The sequence below is a fragment of the Sphaeramia orbicularis genome, chromosome 14, assembly GCF_902148855.1.
Source record: "Sphaeramia orbicularis chromosome 14, fSphaOr1.1, whole genome shotgun sequence".
Classification (NCBI taxonomy): domain Eukaryota; kingdom Metazoa; phylum Chordata; class Actinopteri; order Kurtiformes; family Apogonidae; genus Sphaeramia; species Sphaeramia orbicularis.
The window spans coordinates 38,178,534-38,194,455 of record NC_043970.1 but is presented as its reverse complement, the minus strand read 5'-3'; the positions used below and the strand labels follow the sequence as shown (position 1 = coordinate 38,194,455).

At 36.9% G+C, this 15,922-nt stretch overlaps 1 protein-coding gene across 2 annotated transcripts in view; it reads right to left on the bottom strand.

The window, feature by feature from the left end:
* opcml (opioid binding protein/cell adhesion molecule-like) overlaps nucleotides 1-15,922 on the bottom strand; it is a 1,247,413-nt gene that overhangs the window by 1,068,724 nt on the left and 162,767 nt on the right. The gene's annotated exons all lie outside the window — the stretch shown is intronic.

Below are 15,922 nucleotides of genomic sequence, written 5' to 3'. Positions count from 1 at the left end.
GGGCCCGGTTCCAGTTCGGGCAACAAACGTCGTACCCCCTCAAATACAAGGGTTACAAAGTAGGGAAAAGGAAATGAGGTGCACAACAATGGGAGACGAGCCAAGTCAAAGTGTTTCCAAATTCGACGATAGAGGAATTAGTAAAGCATCTTTAGTTTCACTTCCACTGCACCCCCCCCCCCCCCCCCCTCGCCAAAACCGGGCCCGGCATCATCTGTTATTATTATTTGCACATACTGTATATGTTATATTGCAGAGATGGAAATATAAATGGCAGTCAATGCAAACACACCCGTTGGTACTCTTTTATTCCTTCACCCAATGAGAATCGATAAGAGAATCGATAAGGAATCGGATCGATAAGCAAAATCGATACTGAAATTGGAATCGTTAAATTCTTATCGATTCCCATTGCTGGGGGTGCGGTCCACTAACAACGTCACTTATGATACCTTCAAAACGAATACTAAACTTAACATGCTTTCAGCGTTCGCCTCCCAACTTCTACACCTCTCTTACACGAAATTTCCACAACTTCTACCTCCACTGGGCCCCCTGCACTGCTCTATGGGCCCCCCACAAATACTGGGCCCCATGAATTTGTCATGTTTACCCCCCCGTTATCAGCGCCCCGGGGTGTGAGCGTATCCAGGTACGGCACGACTCCGGAAACCCAGTCTGAAAACACCCTGAGCCTCATTATGTTCGCTAACAACATACATGTATCTGGAAATGTCGATATGAAACGTATTCTTAGTTCAGAACATAGAGAATATACATATCTGTGGTTTGCATACATGGGAAGCTTTAATTCCGGCGAGAGTTGGCGTTTTTAAGCAAACCAAGTGCTGTTTCATTAAGAGATTACACAACAGTATATTCATTTTGATAATACCTGCCTTACGTATAAATGCTGCCTACATGTCTTCTATTCGATGCACTGCCTCCTCTTGTACGGTTGTATTTATTTATTTATTTATTTTCGTAACGCACCAAATGTGCTGCTAAATGCATTAATTGGGAGGTATAGCTCAGTGTTTTGGCTGTGGCTCAGACCTCAAACCTCCTTTTAAAGTCTTTTAGTGGCTTCACACTGTACATCTGCCACACTCTAGATAGTCAGGACTCTGACTGCGACAGAAGCCAGATAACATCATCTTTGGTACACTCGATATTTCCTAAGCCAGTGGGGATGCAGGCATCAAATGGCACATATTCCTGCCTATTATCACCGATGTAGAAACTGCAGGATGAAACGATTCAAACCCAAAGCCCTGTGCTTCTAAAAACTTCCTTTTCCTTCGCCGGTGTGTCTGTACATGTAAGTCCAGGAAATACATAAAAAAAAAAAAAAGAAAAAAAAAAGCTTCTTATTTCTTGTGTTATTTAAATCAGTCGAATGAATGCGTGTATTTTTTGCTCAATCCTGTCTAAAAACAAGGACATCTTTTGACGCCCGGATGTGTCGGTACATTGCAATATGTCATTACGCCGGGGCTGAAAGATCGCAGACCTTTAAAAGCCCCCAGACATCATGGGCTTTGTGTATCAAGCAAAGATTTTGTTGCCTGAATCAGACACCACCTCATGCTGTCTGCTTGGCAGCTGCTGTGCTTTTCTTCTCCTCCTCCTCCTCCTCCTCCTCCCCCTTTTCTCCCCGACTTGAAGCAAACTAGGCCGAGGCCTTAGGAAGTCCCTCAAGTTACTTATCTCAGCAGTACGGATAGACACAAGCCTCCCACTTTTTCCCAAATGACTCAAGTTTTAATAGCGTTTGGTTCTGTGTAACCTGCTGTGCATGTGAAAAGTTACACAGGTTTTGTTTTTTGGCAGAAGCTCTACCTACCACTGAGTTAAATTATGAATCACTTGCTGATGTTTGGAAATACATTAATAAAAGGTTGCACACCTCCGCTGTATTATTTTTCGAAGTGTGCTTAATGTTCAACTGCTGGTTTTCTCAATTTGTAAATGATCTTTGTTTACACTCCCGGTGTTTGTATTAACATTCAATTTTGCATTAATGAATATGAATGTGGTCGTCCAAGTGTTTCTTTACTCACGGTTGTTTCATTAGCTGTTGTGCCGCAACAAAGCGATGAGAAAAGCCTGCTTTGGTCTCCAGTTGCACTATAGAAAGTCAACTTTTACTTTTTTTTTTTACCCATAAAAGCCCAAACAGCCACTGACGACCAAAACCATCTACTAATTTAAAATATTTAATAGCTGTTGATCCATGAATCCTAACAATCCATGTAAATAATTGGTCTAAAATACAGTTTGTCGTCTTTTCAAGGTCATCAGATATGACCCGTTTGAGTGTTCAGAGACTCCGTAGTGAACGCGCAAAACACTGTCATCTTCTACAACATTGATTCACCAGTAAAACCCACAGAGTTGGATCAATGACAGTGGATGGAGACACTTGTTTTATGTTCAGGTATTGATATATTTGTTGAAAATGTCACTTTTTCTTCAGTCTTCTCTCTTTCTGATTTAATAACCTTTGGATTTACAGTGAGCTTTAATGAGCATCAACATGATCAGTGGATTAAATATAAGAAAATATGTCATTTACACTGAAAAAATACTAAATACAGAGGATAATATTGTAATAAATGGTGATAAATCCCTTAAGTTAGGTTAAATAGAGAGAAAAATATATTTGGGAATTGCCACCAAAGTAGCGTTGGGTCTTTCTGGGTTAATAGACCTTTATTTAATTCAAGGAGATTTACAATGTATGACAAACACTTGTCCTAAACCCACCCCACACAAATATTTATATCTACAGTATACATGTTAACCATAGACATATTTACACACACATATATTTATGTACACCCACTTATAAAAATATACAAATACCCATGTCCAGAATAGTAACTAAAATAAAATATTTGTATATACACTCATACATATATAAATACACACGAATACATATGTTCACTGTAGCAAAAAAAAAATTAAAAAAAAAAAAATATATAAACACACATACATGCCTACATACATATATATCGTGGGAGTCAAACTAATATTAGTTCATGGGCCACATATAACTCAGTGTGATCCCAAACGGGCCGGGCCAGTAAAATAGGCATAATAACTTTTACATACCTAATAATTAAAAATTTTCACTTTGTTTTGGTGTGAAAAAAGTCAAAGTGCATTATGAAAATACGAATAACTTCAACAACCATGAAAACCTGACATTTGTTAAGAAAAAAATAAGTGCAATTTCAAGAATATTATGTCTCAGCTTATTATTAACACAACTTAAAGATCTATTATTTTGTTCAAACTGAACTTTTTTTTTTCTTAAAACATTTCAGGTTATTCATATTTGTTCAAGTTATTCATATTTTACTGTCAGAATACTCTGTAACGGTACATATTTTCTTAATGCAGTTTCACACCCTTGACTGTTAGTATTTTCAGTGTAATTTTTCCATTTTGCAAATTCATGCTGCAGGCCAGATTGGAACCTTTGGTGGGCCGGTTTTGGCCCCTGGGCCGTTTGTTTGACATCCCTGTTATATATGATTTTCATTTTATTTCATTTTACTTTACACCTGTTTTTTGCACAATTGAGGCCTGTCACAGCTCCCATTTCACTGCCATTGTCTTGTTAATGTCATGTCAAAAAAAGATCCTATTCTATTCTATTCTATTCTATTCTATTCTATGCACACATACACTCACACACATACATACACATTTTTTCCCCTCTTTTTTTAAAATATGAGAAAAAGGTTTAGAAGTCTATAATCTTCCATGTGTCTGTAATCTGTCTGATGTTCTTCTTCTACGTAGTTCGGTCAGAATGTCTTCGACCACTGTGTCACTGAGATTCTGATGAACAATCATTACACTTCTTGTTTTCCAAAGTTGGACCGAAACAAAGCAAATCATTAACTGGAAGAGTCTTGGTTGATTTGATGGCATTTTTTCTTCTAGGAGTCCATACATGACAGAGCAGTAGTTGATTGAGGAACTCAAGCCAGTATTTTTTAAACAGCTTGGGCTCTATAAGCATCAATAGGGATGTGTTCCTGGGTTTGGTCCTCCCCACAGTTCATCACTGGACATGTTTGGATGGTTATATAACAACTCCAGGAAACCAGCTTCTACTACAGTCTGATATTTGATCCAGGAATTTTGTCTGTGTTCTTGTTTTAATGAAAATCTCTTAAAGCATAAGAACTTAATATTTTATTGAAACTTAAACAAGTCTTAATTACGGTCACACTAGAAGCTGCAGTGCTGGATCATTTTTTTGCCAAGAGATGTGGGAGTAAACAATAATTCTACCTTCCCCAGCTTGTGGACAATCTACGATGCGACGCATGGATAATCACAGGTGTTTTCAGGAAAGTAGGGGGTTAAATATGTTATTAACGGCTGTAATTGCTGATCGCTGATCAGAGTAATTTGCAAAGGCTTGGAAAAGTGTCGTCTTATTTGCAGAGATGTGTGAAGCAGCCTCAGGTTTGTATTTACTTACGTTTAGTCTTTTGATTTGAACCAAACTGCAGAAGGAAAGGATGGATTCTCAAATTCAACCTCCTGATTTCAACTCCTGCAGCTTCAAATGCAGCTGCAATTTCATATTAAACTGAATTTTACTGCAAATCAGCTGTTTGCTCATAATATGAACATTGTTTCTAGGGTGTCACTCTTGTCAGCGCTTTAACTATTTCTACCCCGCCCCCGAAAGGGAGGCAAGGGGTATATTTTTTGTTCGGTTTGCTTGTTTCTTTGATTTTTAACAATTTAGCAGCAAAACTATTGGTTGAATTCATACCAAATTGGGTTTATAGATTGCGGTGACCCAGAATAGATGTGGTTACATTTAGGGAAAAGTAGGTCAAAGTTAACATTTTGTATGAGTTTTTAAAATCTTAAAAAAAAAAAAAAGAAAGTAATCAATTTTTTTTTCAATTTACTTCGAACTTTGCACATATATAGAGGCAACTGATAGACTGACATCAGCACACACACAGACATGATGACATCAGCTGGATCAAGGCCAAAATAAGCTACAATACGTGCGAGGGGCGGGGTTTGTTGTGCCACTTTTTAACTTGTTTGTGTTTTGTTTTGTGGAATAGATTGGATCTAAATATTAAACAGTGTGAAAACGTCACAAAATTTAAAAAGCTTTATAAAAAATCTTATTTTCCAGAGATAATAACAATGAACGTGAGTACAACAGTAATGGTTATTGATGGTATGTAATCATTTGTTCTCCTTTTTTGTAATTTAATTACTTGCCTATTCTTTGTTATAGACTGTATACATTAGCTGATTAGAAAAGTCATGTAAAATTGGGATAGGACCATTTAAAGGACATAAAGTATTGTTCAAGAGCCATAATGAAATAGTTATACATTTTGTTTTCTTTTTTGGTCGATTCATTTTCATATATAGGAGTGTCCTTTTAAATCAAATTTCTTTTGCCTACTTATGTCTGAAATAAAGTCTGTCTATCTATCTATCTAGCTAGCTAGCTAGCTAGCTATCTAGCCAGCCAGCCAGCCAGCCAGCCAGCCAATTAATCTGTTATTTTCTCAAAATGAAATTTTTTTTTTTGTGCCTTTAAAATCTGGTGTATAAAATGGTTCAAAAGTGTTTCTTAAATCCAATATAATATTCTTAAATGTCTTGTTTGATCCACAACCCAGAGACGTTCAGCTCATTGCCGCACTGAGGAATGAAATCTGGAAATATTCACATGTAAGAAGCTGAAAACGGAGACTTTTGACGAGTTGACAGTGGGTTTTATCGGTTTAATCAGTAATTTGTCTATTTTGAAAAACACAAGTGGAATATTTTAGTTCATACGTCAATTAACACAACATGAAGTTTGAACATGTCATCATTGAGATTATGTAAGAGTATTTACGTTTAGTATCACATCAAAATGCAATAATATCATTAAAATAAGTAATTGATACTTATTCAGCGTTTAATCAATAACATTACTTTTCCATCACAATTATATGTACCTAAATTGGATTCTTTCTCAATAACAGCTGTTCTTAATTTCCCTTTTACGCAAAATATCTATTTATTGATTAATTGTTGCAGCTTCACTTGTAACCAGCCTTAAAACCTTAACCATGCTCCATTTTCCATATTCCAGATATTATTGGACTTAATGAACTTACTACCAAGCAAATAGTGTCATTTGAGCAACAAGAGCCAGAATACCGTCCATTCAGGAAGTAATGATGCAGAGAAAATAGCACTATCATTTGCCTTGAAAATTGTCTGACCTTTACGTTACGACAGTTCTCTTTCGCTCTTATGTTGAAATTGCTTTCAGATAATTCTATAAATATACAGAGATCAAATACACATAATAATTAATTGTTAAAAACTGTTGAAACTTCTTTAAGTGTCCAAATTTACAGCCGAAATAACCATGTTTCTATAGTTGATTTCATCCTCCATGATAACTTAAATATAACTCAGGTTAATTTAAAGCCAAAATGTTCTGCATAATCGAGGGTGTGGCTACTGTGATTGACAGGCGTGTCCAATTGTATAGGATATGATTGACAGTTAGCGTTAGCACACCTCTTAAATCAGACATCCATAGCTCTTATTTCTTAAATGAAGCTTATTTTATTCTGACACGGAGGTCTGATTTGGCTCACCGTTCACCACGACTTAATTACAATAACCAGCATAACTTAGCTGTATTAGCATTAATTCACATTAAATTATATGGTCTGTCAGCTAGCATGCTAATTAGCGCAGGTAGCCTTAATATGCATTTCATGACTTTGACATTACTGCTTTTAAAACACAACTTTTTAAATTACTTAATCACATTTAATACGAGGCTGTCAGTTGATATGTTCAGTGTTTTCTCTTGATTTTCCGTTTCACCTCTCGCTCTTCTCCAACTACAACCTTTTACAAACAATTTATGACATAGAGGTATATTTTCATACCAATAATGATGTAAAAACAAAGTATTTTGCACATAAGTACGTGGTGTTTTGCACATAAGAAAAGTCATACATGCAAAACACTCATAATTCATTTAATTACGTTACAAATCCAGTCTTAAGATACAAAATCCAGTTGTGACTAATGTGTGGTAAGACATTACGATTAACATTAATAAGACTCAGGGATACTGGGAGTCTGTCCTACTTGAAATTCGAAAAATTATTAAAACCCACATTGATCTTGATCCTTTATCTCTTCTCCTTGACTTACCAAATAAGCATATTAGTGATAAACATAATAGAAAATTATATAATATTTTAACCTTTTGTGCTTGACAGAATATATTCATACATTGGACTCATTTCTGGATGGAGAAAGCTAATATTGGAGCTCATTCTACTTGACTTTTTGACATGCTTGGCTCATTCTAAGACTGACATATTCCACTGCATTTGGAAACGCTTATTGGACTATATTGAAGGAAATGTGTCTCTGCTCTTAATGGACTCTTTTTATATTATACAGATATGAATTTGATGAGATGATGGGAATCTGTCTACGCTGAATGTAAGTCTCTATTTTTGTTTTGACTGTGGTGCTGAGCAGTTTTGTTTTGAAAAATGAACATTTCATAAATATATATATAAAAAAAAAAGATGAATATTAATAATAAAGCATAATGTAAGATGTGTTTACAATGTTAATGTAACAAAAACAGCTTCTTTTTTTTCCAATTCTGGCTGAAGTATTTTTATTTCTTTAAACCTTAAAACCTTCGCTTCAAGTGATTTATCAACATTAACAATAACACTGGTCAACAACAAATTTATTGTTTAAGTTTTTTGAGCTGATTTAGGATAATTTTGGTGTGCTGAAGCCAAAAATCACATTAATTTTGCTCAATCAGGTCAACTTTCTGAACTATGCTACATATTGGCTTTTTAACATTTTTGCTTACATTTATGGGCATTTTCACATCATATGATACAAAATTCTTTCATATTTCTTGCAATAAACGAGTTCTGAAGATTTTACTTTTGCCAATTTATGATTGTTTTTTTTTAATATTCCAGGTGAATGAAATGGCTTCAACTAGAAGATCTTGCAAAAATAAGCCTGACGTATTCTGCTACATCTGCGGTGAATACACCATTGTACCTAACAGGAATCCTGTTAGAAAATGATTTTTTTTTTTTCTCTTAAAACCTGTTTTGGGTGAGAACTATATAAAAAATCAACTGATAAAGTCACAAAAATGTAATCAATTTTGTGAGAAGATCAAATTTTTCAAAATCAAATTAGCAAAAAAACCTGACCTGATTGAGAAAAACAGATCTCATTTTTGGATTTAGCGGTGCAAAATGGTCCTAATTCAGTTGAAAAAACCTAGACAACTTGCAAAAAACATTTTTTTGTAACCCAGTGTAATATTATCATTGGCATTTTGCATTTTTAACTGAAAATTAACTGAAAAATTAACGGAACATGATTTTTTCTATTTGATTTAATGATTGTGTTGATGTTCATTAAACCTCAATATACAGTCGCGGAAAAAATGATTAGACCATCAAAAGTCATCAAAAACAGTGGTTATGCAATCCAGTACTACCTCCTGTGTGCCTCATGTGACTAAAACAGACAGAAAAGAAAACATGGAATGCCTAAAAGCACTGTTTTTATCAGTACAATGCCATAGATATTGATGTAAGAACTGAAGTGATTTTGGTTATTATCAAGAAAACCATGGAAAATGGATAGATATCAGCTCTGAAATTAAACTATTATGAGCTATTTTTGTTGTTATCATTATATTTGTCCAAACAAATGTACCTTTAGTAGTACCAGGCATTAAAATGAACAAGAAATTGAAGAAAACAAGGGGTGATCTAATCATTTTTTCCACGACTGTCGGTTGAAAAGTTATATTAAAACAAAGGAAACGCCAAAAAAAAAGATTTTCAAAAAATATTTATCTTTAACTGAGCTTAAAAACAAGCATCTACATCCACTGTCATTCATCAAACTATGTTGGTTTTACTGGTGAATCAATGTTGTAGAAGATGACGGTGTTTCCTTGTTTACTACGAAGCATCTGAACGTCCAAACGGGTCATATCTGATGACCATGAAAAGCTGAGAACATATTTTATATAGTATAGTATAGTATTTTACTTTTGTTATGCATGTATTGATAGGATTAATGGATCAAAACTGATTAAACCTTTTAGATGCTTTTTTTTTTTTTTTTTTTAAATCACGGGTAGCTGGTTAAAGGTAGGGTAGGAGATCCTGGAAAAATGGTTCGAGCATGCTAAATTTTGAAAATGCACAATTCAGAAGTCCAAACCCCTTTCTTCAGACTTCCCCCCGAAGCCACGCCTCCAGAGTACTGGATTGTACTCGCATAGAGGGGAAGGGGGCGGGACAAATGGCAGTTGAGTTCGATAGATACATCACCGTTCAATCATTTCAATATTATTTGTTATAGGTATTATTTGTACGAATGTGGTATATGACATTTTGTTCATGCTTTCTTATATTCTTCATTTCATAGGTCTTATGTATCTCATTGTTGTGTTTTTTTGGGTTTTTTTTTTTTGTAGTTTTGTTTGTTTTGTTTTTTTTTCTCTCTCTTCTGCCCAGTTTACACAGTTCTGGTTGTAGTTATTGTCACCATTATAATTGTCTCCATGGTTGTTGCTGTTTGTATTGTTATACTTTCTTGTGAGGGTCTTCTCCACCTTCTTCTCTCTTGTTCTCTTCCCTTCTTCTACCCCCCCACCCCCACCCCCCATGTCAGGTCCGGCATCGAAATGTGGTTCAACAAAACTCATAATAAACACAGTAGAATATCAAAGGGCGCTTCATATACTTTATGAAGTTCCCCTTGGCAAAGCAAATTTGTTCAGCACCAAAAGGAACCAGACTACCATTCTACTGTTAGAACGCTGGACAAGACAAGTAGGAAAAAAACAAAAAAAAAAAAGTAGTGTGAGATACTCCCTGGTAAAATGTCCAAATAAAAGAGGATACACAAGCAAAGGTGTTAGAAAAATGGGCAATGATGACTGGGAGTACAGTTGGTGTTGGCTGCTGCCTTATCGGTACAGACAGCTGCCTGTCAGCCAGCTGAGCCCAATTAGAAAAGAAAAGAAAAAATAGAAGAGAAAAGGACAAAAAAAAAAAAAACATTTCGCTGGGCTGGTTAAAATGATTGGATGGTGTCTTTTCAGTCTTGTCCGTTCCACAGGTGACTAAAATTTGTCATTTTTGTGTTAGAGCGTTTAATCAATTGGTTGCAATCGGAGTGTGAAGGAGATTTTAAGCAATATAGAAAAAAAAAATGCTGAAATGAAAACATCTCCTACCCTACCTTGAAGTTTTTGCGAGTTAAAGAAACAACATGACGTCTCCATTCCAACCGCCTCCTTATACCAGCATCTGTAGCATCTTCGCAAGATTTGGAAAGAAAAAAAAAAAACCTGCCAGACACACATTGTGCAAAACAAACGGCAGGAGACAAGGTGGGAATTTTCACAAAGCAAACATCTTATTTATATTTTCCTCTAGTCCTATTGTGATATTTCACTCTAAAACTGTCAGCGCTCAGTCATTAATCAGCTCTGTGTTATAACTGAAGTTCACAGTATCACCTTTTTTAATATTATCTTTGCTTTAAGTATTTATATTTACTTTGTATTAATATATTATTTGTTATTGTACAACTGTCTGTTGTTTTTTTTTTTTTTTTGCTTGTACGGGTATGGAAATGCATTCATATTTTCAGCTGAATAGCGTCTCTCAATACAAACAATAGAAGCTGGAGCCTTGAGTGCCTCGGAAGCTGCAATAGGAAGAACAGTCTTTGTATGAAAAAGCACCGGGCTTGGTATACGACTGTGTGTGTGTGTGTGTGTGTGTGTATTCTGTAAGAACTCGCAGGCATTGAAGGTAATAGGAAAAGAATTTGCACAATTATGAATGTTTTCCATTGGTTCAGACTCAGGTTTTTTCAGCGAATGCATGCAATTATGGGTGCAAAAATATTTATTCCCACCTTTTTTCACTGACTTCAACATATAGAAATTTGTAAAAAAAAAAATTTAAAAAAAAATAAAATAAAAAATTCTCCCCCTCATGTAGGATTGCAAGTGCTTTACGATTGTAATTTCCGTTTATTGCAGCAGCGAAGCCCATTTCAATTAACCTCCCCAGGGTGCTTGGAGTTCATCAAGACATCACCTGAGGACACCGGCGGTTATTGGACCTGGAGTAAATCAACATCAGACTGTAGATGTAGGGAGATCCTCAGCCCTTCCTCCTGCTACACTGCTAACACTCAGACGAGAAACAAACCACCCAGTCCCCCCCCACGACGGAGAATGCTTTTCCCTGGAACGCAACTATTTTTAGCCATTTACCCCCACAGTGAAAGCAAAATGCTAATCTAGAGCCCGCATCTCTTTGAAGTATAAGAGGATACTTGAGGTGGATTATTTATGGCCACATAGCTGTAGTCATAAATCCTGTTAAGTCTGCCAAAAAGCCCTCACTGCAATGTTGGAGGGCTGGTAAATAAATATAAGTGGCGCGTCCCCGTGGTGAACACATGACAGTTTACTGAGGATAATAATCAGGTATGAGCTCTTTTTGAAAGCTCCGGTCTTATTGCCTCCCATGTCTCCTTTTCACTCTGTGCCTCTCTCTGTCTTTGCTAATGACAAGACAGAAAAAAAAAAAAAGGTGTCGTCATTTGATGTCCGCGACTTGTTAATGATATGCTTGGCCTTTTTGCTGCAGTGACACAGCATTCAGCCCCCGCCGATTGATATGGTAATGCATTATATGTTTATGCTCACATACATATTTTCATTTCAAAGGGGCAACAACAAATGCATGTGATGAGCACAACGTTTGGAAAATGGGTCACTGCTGCTAAATGTTGATAGTGCTACTTTGCCCCCCAGTGGCACACAGACTCAGTGCAGAAAAGCAGCGTTTCATTATCATCACCTTCAGGCTGTTGACTTTCTTCCGCACAGACGAGGGGATATAGATAGGCATGTATATGTTCTATTAAAATCTGTATTTTGGTCATGTAATATTCAACACGCCAAGTAAAAAAAAAAAACATCTCGCATCTATATTCGATCACCTTTTTTGAAGGGGTAATTGTAATTTGCACAGGAAGAATATAGCATTTTTCATTAAAGCGTTTTTTTTTTTTTTTTCCCCATCTCATGCCTTGAAATGTTTTTAGTCGTGAGTCATTCGCTGCTGTGACGGATGACTCATATGTTAAATTCATCTGGCATCAACTCTGTGAAGGTGCAGGAAAATTCTTATTTAGTCTTAGTTCAATGCATTCCTTATATTAGTCTCACATGCAAGCAAATTAAAGCATGACACTTTGTTTCATTTGCACCTAAAATCATGTGGAAATATTACTTATCAGTTGCATACAGCAATGCAACACATGGTAAAATATCCCAAGATTCAACAGGCTTTTTTTTCTAGTAACAATAGGAATTGATTGGTGATTTCTTTGTGTAAATGAAGCGCCTTCATGTTTCCTTCGTCAACGTTGAATCCTGCTTGAAACATGACTTCCGTGACTATCATTTCCTCAGCTAATTATAGCCTGAAGCCTGAGAGGAGCCTCACACTAAAGGATTTGGATGTTTAAACAAACGCTGGGGACTGGCTGTCAGGGATGCACACACTTTAGAAAATCACAGTAGGTGTTCGGCGCTCTAATATTTGGCTTATTTGGTTTTCTATCACTGTAAACTACTGTATATTGTTGCATTACTATCCAAATAAAACTGTATTTGGCGGCAGAGTGTGTGTGAAACAAGGCCTTATCTGCAGAGAACTGTGTTCATTTGATGAATATATAAATGCAGCAATCTCTGAAAGGACCCCGCTGTGTTCAAACAGGCAGTAATGTATTATGGAAATAAGCAGCCATGCTCATTGATATATTGTGACAAGCAACTTTGCCTCTGTGCCGCTATAAAGGCTGAGTTGATTCGGCTGTATCTGGTCCCCTATTGTACTGACTGTCACAGTGATCCTCTTTGTGATCTACAAAGGGGTTGAAGGAGAGGAAGGAGAGAAGTCTTGCGAGCCTGAGCACATGCGCACGAACACGCGCAACAATACACAACGTGGCCGACACATGCACATAAGAGAAAGACAGTGTGAGAAAGTAATGAGACAGACAGCGCACAAACGCTCGCAATGTACACTAACACTCAAAGGCAGTGAGTCAATGCTGCGTCATGGGACACACACAGCCTGCAGCTGCAACACAAAGCTTTATAGTGTGATGTCTATACTGTACTGAGGACGTCCATGTCATGTGGGAACTGCCCTTAACCCCGGGGATCATGCATATATGCAAACCAGAGCCAGATTAACACTTCATTGTACCCTGGGCAACAATATTCAAGGGCCCCATCATCACAACCCCAGGATCCCTATAATCTGGCAAAATACAGAATAAATTCCAGGAATATATGTAAACATACCCCATACTCCAATATCTAACTATTATCAATTGCATTTTGATGTACAAATGTGTAAATGCTCGTAGAACTATAAGTGCACCACTATAGCCTCTTGTCACTTGCATATGATGATATGAAAACAAAACACATCATCATCATCAGTATAATCTAAAATTGATCCACTACATTAGAAAGAGAGGGAAGTGTCCTCCATTTTCACAAAAAATAAATAAACCATTTCCAAAGTATCCAGTATTTAAGAACACTTTTTGCCAACACAAATGTATTGAATCGTCAGAAAAAGAAAAAGAAAAATTTTAAACAGAAATCCCCTTGTCACCTCAGAATTCAACAAGAGAGTTAAAGTAAGTGCAATATAAACATCTTGAAATCTGCTTTCTCTCAACAATAAACATATCTCAACATTTTCATGGAGCCACCACAAGGAAAAAATAAATATAATGCAGTATAATCTGCTAAAATAAACATTTTGGTCCCAGTTTAAGTTTTAAACAGAAAACACATCACAATTCAAGGCATGTCAAGGCAAGGGTTAAACATTTTAATACTAAATACTACATATACTAAATACTATAAACCAGTGCCGGCTGCTCGTCTTTTAGACAGGGGAAGCTCACTGTCGGCTTACATTAAAAAAAAAAAAAAGAATTAAGAAAATGCTCAGTAACCTTATCGTACCAAGTAGGCGTCTTTTTCAGGGACTGGACCAGTGTCCTCTCAATATCCAGTAGACCTAGGCTGCTCAGATTGCCTTGGCTCATTGTGTTGTGGGTGTCAGACTTCAGCCTTTTTAAACTACAGATGCTCCTTTCACTCCGACCTAGCCGACAGTTTTACTGATTTAACTATCTACAAAACGATATTAAACTCGAACAAGAAATGATTAAATTATGGAACTGAAACAAGAAAACGCTGAAACTATGTTAAATTGAAACAAGTAAGTACAATGAGTGTGTTTTATTTACAGTGCAAAAAATGAACGAGTAATTTCGTAGTACTTTCTCTCTTGATTTCCCAGCAGAATGCGCGATGTTACTAAACTGAACTGTGTCAGTGAAGGAGGAGATCTGAAAACAGCTGTCAATCAAACGGGATTCAGCCTTTCGACCGATCCTCCAATCAGCACGTGGGATTCTGGCATAGCCCGTTCGAGCTCCGCCCACAGCTCCATTCACCCGCAGAGACACCCGGTGTCCGGGGGCGGGACAACATTGTGGCATTTATCCAATTACCGTCCAGTTTTGACGCAATGAAAAAAACTGTTCCATTCAGTCCCATTGAAGCCCACAGACGGACACAGTCTACGGACAAATGCACTGAGCAGAGATGGAGGAGAAAACAGACACGGGAATGGAGGAGAAGTGAACAACATCGCGTCCGTTGATTTGTGATAAAGCTGATTTGAACGAACTCATCTTTGAGATGAACGTGTTCTAACACATTTGTAGTCAATAAAATGTCAACACAACCGTACATATTTAACCATTTAATTTTCATAATTTTAGGGGAAGCCGGGCTTCCCTTGTTGTCTATGAGAAATCGCCACTGCTATAAACATCTGGAAAACCGTCAATTTCTCTCAAAGAAATACTTATCTGACCAATACTAAACTTCCCACTTAGCTGCTTCACCATGTTTGCAATGTTTGATTCGCGTATGTCGCGTAGTTCTTGACGTCTCACATCCCGCTCAGTGCACGCACGTTGATTTGCGTCACCGCTGATTCGCTTTTTGGACTGACCAATGAGGAGAGGGTCTCAGCTCACGGTCACAGACAGCAGGAGCAGGGTTTCTGTGCAGTGCAATGGCTCCAGGCAGCGGTCAGTTTCATTTATAAGCAAAAGATAACCAGATATTTTCGTTATGCCCGAGCTACCCAGGGCCCTTCAGAGGTCGCGGGCCCCTGGGCAAATGCCCAGTTGCCCATATGGTTAATCCGGGCTTGATGCAAACACTGACGCCGACATACTACTGAGTTTTGATTATTACAACATGTTTGAGCAATGATATAATGCAACAAAACACCTTTGGCACTAGATGTAATTTATTTAGGTACATGGCTATATCTGCACATATGAGCCCCGATGAAAAGTCCTGTGATTTTGTTTTTATTTATTTATTTTTTTTGGGACACACAGACATTCAACATACAGACCTAAGACTTAAACCTCGTTTCCACTACATGGAACCGGCTCGACTCGACTCAGGTACCAGGTCCTGTTCCGGTAGACCAGGGTTTGTCAAACTCATTTTCTTTCAGGGGCCACATTCAGCTCAATTTGACCTCCAGTGGGCCGGATCAGTAAAATAATAATATAATAGCCTATAAATCATGAAAACTCCAAATTTTTAGATGCAAATAATAACATAAAATGATGAAAACATTTATATTTTACAAACTGTCCAAACAAAAAAGATGTGAATAAC